Source organism: Cephus cinctus, unplaced genomic scaffold (genome assembly GCF_000341935.2).
Source record: "Cephus cinctus unplaced genomic scaffold, Ccin1 Ccin1_scaffold0404, whole genome shotgun sequence".
NCBI lineage: Eukaryota > Metazoa > Arthropoda > Insecta > Hymenoptera > Cephidae > Cephus > Cephus cinctus.
The window spans coordinates 504,931-510,269 of record NW_014333088.1 but is presented as its reverse complement, the minus strand read 5'-3'; the positions used below and the strand labels follow the sequence as shown (position 1 = coordinate 510,269).

The 5,339-nt window shown below is 40.6% G+C and overlaps 1 protein-coding gene across 2 annotated transcripts in view; it reads left to right on the top strand.

The window, feature by feature from the left end:
* The first annotated feature begins 620 nt into the window (after positions 1-620).
* LOC107267467 (semaphorin-1A) overlaps positions 621-5,339 on the top strand; it is a 55,475-nt gene continuing 50,756 nt past the window's right edge. Inside the window, exon 1 of one of the 2 annotated variants that reach the window (XM_015739238.2) lies at positions 621-1,205. The gene's annotated coding sequence lies outside the window, so the exon portion shown is untranslated. The remainder of the gene's footprint in view (positions 1,206-5,339) is intronic. The other variant, XM_015739237.2, reaches the window with a different exon arrangement.

Here is a 5,339-nt window from a genome sequence, read left to right as displayed (position 1 = left end):
AAACAAGTCTTCCAACCTACGTGACCCGAGGTATACCTGATGCATGGAGAAACGCAGTTGCCGTTAACGCAGCCCAGCGTAATATACGCAATGCACACTCGAGCTGATGAAAGAGAATGTATGAGGCACATATGTGCATACATGAACATTCTATAGAATTGATCTGTACATACATATGTATAGTCAGATCTCTGGTTGCTGCGGATATCGAGAAAATTGCGTCCACTTGCCGATACCGTGTCAGATGAGCGGGGTATGGGACCTTTACTAAGCTAAGGAGTGTGGATTGTGGCAATGTGGGAGGGGAGGAAAAAACTGTATTCGTAAGGGAGGGGCGCGAGGTATTTCAGATAGGGTAAGTTTCAAGGTAGAATCGTTCAGATGGCGTTAGTTGGGTTAGAATGGAAGAAGAGCGTGACAGCTTCGTAGTATCCCAAGTGGTTAAGGGTGAGTGGTCTGAGAGTGGGGAGGTTGTTTCTGGTGGATAGGGTGGGGCGGGGAATGGGTAGTAGGAGGTTAGTCTGGATCAGCAGTGCGAGGAGGCAGGAGAGGGGTAAAAACTCTGGGCCTCTAGAGTGGGGCGAAGCAGAGGAACTAGTTTTCATGCTGGCCAGTCGCGATCGTACGACCGCATGCGTAGCGTCGTTCCGTCCTCGATGTTGTTTATCTCTTGCGATCTTCATTTGCTTTAACACGAGTATCAGATCGTGATAGATCTTGTTTTTCTTTCCATACTAAAGGATATAAGGATTGCACACTTGACGAAAAACGTGATGTGTTCGCGAGTGTACTGTATTTGAAGATTGTATTAAGAACGACTTGCCTCGGTCCGCTTGAACGCGCAGAGCGTCGCGTGTGAAAAATCTCTCGGTCCTGTGTGTTCCTTTTCTTTCGTGCTAGTGACGTTCATTCCCGTGAGCACGTTATGCCTGACCAATATTGCCTGTTTTGTAATTGATGGATTATTTTGAGAAAGTGTCTTTTTCTGTTTAATTGTCCGTGCGAGAAATACGTACTTTGGATTAGTACAAATTTTAATTTTACCTCGTTCACTGTGCATTCTTCTCCATGCTGCTACTTGTGTGCTCCACTCCACATAATCTACGAGGCTTAAATCATACTAGGCCACGTTAATTAATAGTGCATTTAATTTTGGAATCGCTGGCTACATCGGGACGCATTCGACAGATCATCCAGTCGTATCGGTAAGTCGAAGAAATAATGGATTGTGTCAATTATGCGTTCAGTCATCATTAAGAGTCAGGTTAATGGAATGTTCTTGGCTGGGTGATTACGTGTCGCTTGACCTGAGATGTATGTACGTACGTTAATTGTATTTGGATTGAAAATCACCTGAGAATATTTTTATCGCGTGCTCCTACGTACTAGCGTTACTTTCCACGGTTCGTTAATGAGTTCTCGAAATTGTTTAGTCTCGTGTCAGAAAATTCATACAATTCTTGGCATGCAAACTTCTATCGTGGAATGATACTGCAACGCCTTCGCAATACTTAACTTCTTTTAATGTCCTATTGAATAATTTTTCGTTGCCTCTAACTCTCTCAATGCATTAATGCCTTCTGTGTTCTGTGCTGTTACTAAGATAGCTGGAATGCACAGTGACATCACGTATAGGGACGCCATACTTATTTCTTGAGAGAAAACTTTAACCACGCGTCCAGAGAACGTTGCGTCGTACAGATTAAACGCTACCCATGTATAATACATAGGATATTTATCTGTATTCTTTCTTAGTTACACGATTACGTTATTATACTGGCGTATATATACGTCAAGCGTATGTATATCTATATAGTAATAGCCTCTCTGCGGGGCTATGATTCGTGATGTGGAAGCGACTGTTCCAAATTTGGGCCTACGATGGCGCCACTGTTTTATAATAGTATGCCCTTACGGAAACTGTTGCTCGCGAAGATCAAGTCGCAGGATCCTGTGTGCATTTTTTTAATTTTTTTTCCCACTTTTAAAATAGACTGACAATCGCATTCCGACCGAGTCGCGGAAATGAGAGAAGACCAGCAAGATAAGGAGGATGAGAACACTCTTTTATCTTATTTACTCCTCCTCCTTTTGCTCTTCGCTCTCTCCTCAATCTTCTAACCTATAGTGTCATTCTCTGCTCTTCTACAGAGCAAACTATCTCTCGCTGTAGTTTCCTGTTAGCTCTCTCTTATTTACTTGTGTTCCCTCTGGCAGAGTCATTATCATTGCTGGCTGATATTGCTGAAAATTATGACAAGCTGATGTCACTAGTTTTATTTTTAGTGAATTTAAAGGAACGTTGTTTTTACTAATGTACAAATGAAATTAATTGATACGGTCCTTATCATTTAAATATAAAAAATATATGCTCGATAACCACCCGTCCTTAGCGTTGCTGTAGTTCTGTATCTTTATTTACTTTTATATTTTTTTTTATACGTCATTTTTCGAGGAACTGCGCCACGTTTCACTTTAACTTTCACTTATAATTTTTAATCATCGCGAATCCATCTCTCCATAACCTCAATAATATATGTTTAGGATCTTTTCCGTCAGTCGCCAGAATAACGTAAAGTGGCGCCCTCACGGAGCTTTGACATTCAACGAGTCCCTTCGTGCCCTATTTTGGTCTTCGGGAATACTCGGGTTCGTTCGGTGTGACGCTCCTCTCTTGCTCTTTGCCTAAGCAAGCTTCGCCACGATACCTGCAGATGGCGGTATCGGATAGTGGGACCCCATGTATGTGGGGCCCAGCCATCATATGGGACCTATTACCTATACAATGAGAAACTACGTGCATTTCAGGTACAGTCGAACCAACAAATCCTTATTCCTCAAGTGACTGTACTCACTGTGCTGTATGCATACTCAGCTCGCCGCGACGTTCCATGAGGTTCGGCAAGGAGAATGGAAACGTGTTTCTCGCTCTCCTTTTCTATACCTTGACTTTTTTCTTTATCCTACCGGTCCCCCCTCTCAATTTCCTTGTCTTTTGTAGCTCGATTTTCTAACTCCCTCTCGGCCGAGTCTACCTTTCTATAAGATATAGTTTATTTAACGAAACCATGTACCGTTTCTGATATGTTTCTTTATTTTCCTTCACATATATATTTTTTCTTTTTCGGGGTCTTAGATAATTCTGAGAAGCTCTTGTTTGAATTTAAGACCCCTTTTTTCCCTTCTCTGCAGTTATGTACGCACTGGGATACTCTTATCCAGACGTTATATTTTTTACTTCGTATAACGTACATATATGCGTATCGTTTTTCGAACCTGTATTATCTACTGTATGTGCGTGCACGGGACATGGGTGCCTTTAGTTTTACGATGGATGTTGCCCACGTAATCGTAAGAAAATGGCTGCGTTTCTTGAATGCAATAGGAAGTGTCGCGCGAATGCTGACGCGAAAGACAATATCGTGTTTCATTTTATTCTTATCAAGCAATCACAGCATACAAAAATAGCATAATAGTCGTTAATGGGGTAAACCGCGTCAGGTTTCCTCGTAATTGTATAATGACGTATAATCTGTATACGAATACTTCCAGAGGGATGAACAGCCCCGTAAGATTCGAATTTCATTTACCTAATGATGTACTGTATCATAAAGATTATTATAAGTCACTGTTTTCTTTAATATACGAGTTACGAATGATTAACAAGAAACGAGCCAAGGATATTGTTTACATTTTTCCGTGATTTTTGCTAGTAATAATTCTTCTTTCGTCGTTCTTCATGATGTAAACGATAGTTTTTTTTTTTTTAATAGTAAAACAGAAATGTCATGAAATTTCAGGTAGTTTATATAACTTTATGTATACTTTGAGTCTGATGTGAGTTGTAAGGACTCGGGTTGATTTTCGTCTGCGTCTTTTCAGTTCGTTGCGTCTTATAACGGTCCTATGTTATTTGAGGGACTGTACAAGAGCCGAACGGTTAGCCTTGAAGTCGCCTAGAAGCAAACCGACCAATGCTTTCCTCGTAGTACGCTGTAGACTGTAACGGGTGGCTGACTGGCTAGTCAGCTAGTTCAGTCAGTCAGGCCCTCGAGTCAACCGAGGCAGCTAAGTCAGCTAGGTAAGGTAACGTAGGTAGAGGAAGCTGTGCTGGCTAACAGGATAGCTTGAGCTCTACGTATATAGTATAGTCGATTCACGAGTTGAATATTTTTGTTTGTTTATTCGACAGTTGGCAGAGACTGCAATCCTTAGCAAGTGACAGGTGATTTTTCTATGGATTAACATATATATGTTAAAATATAAAAATTAAATTTCAATTCAAATACATACTCATGCGTAATTGTAAAAATTGTATCCAGAGCTCACGTGTGACTTGCTGGAGACCCTATTGGTTTTGAACTGTCCAAAAATTGATTGCAATCGTGAACAGACTATAGGTGCTTAAATACTAGGTTAGAAGACTATCGTTGGCTATACATATAGGTGATTAGCCAGCTTAAAGTCTATCTGGTTACTCTGCAGCTAACTAAACTGTCTACCTACCCTACCTACTAGACCTAACTTCCTTGGATAAAGTTGTCCTCTTGGTCGTTGAGCATACAGGCCATAGCTGAACCGAATTTGATCTTGGTATACAAATGTTGGTGTTTGATTTGATAAAAAATTGATTAAAATCGTGAACAGACTATAGCTTATTGGAGACTATGGTTGCCTATTTGGCTGATCAATCAGCTTAAAGTCTACGTTATTACTCTGCAGCTAACTAAACTTTATAACTATCCTGTCTGCTAAACCCAAGTTCCTTGGATAAAGTTGTTCTCTTGGTCATTAGGCATACAGTTCGTGGGTTCACAGAATTTGATCTTAGTATACATATGTTAGCGTTTCCAAGGAATAAACGAAATTTTTTATTTGGTTTGGGATTGTTACCATCGTTAGTGAAGTGTCGTAGCAGTGCTGTGGGCAGGAGGGAAAGTACCATTATCATAGAGGATGGAATTGAACGTGAAACCGATGTTGGTACAACAATCGTTATAGGTTATGTCGGCTGATATTCGGATCTTGTACAGCAAGGTTTCGCCGGTCGTTAACGTAGACCAGCAACCGGAAATTGCTTCTCGATTTCTCGCTCGCTACTAACTGGAAGGGTATCGAGTGTTGAAATTAGCCGAGTTTCCCTGACCCTTTCACCTCTTGTTTCCAACAATTTCGTTACCTGTCTTTTGAACTGGTGCTGCTGGATGATACGACCGAAGGTTTGTGATTAATATATTTCGATCACGAGTTTTTTTTTTTTTTTTTTGACAGTTCGTAACCCATCCAATCCTTTAGCCAATCACACGTGGTTTTTCATTAAAAAAAAAAAAAAAAAAAAA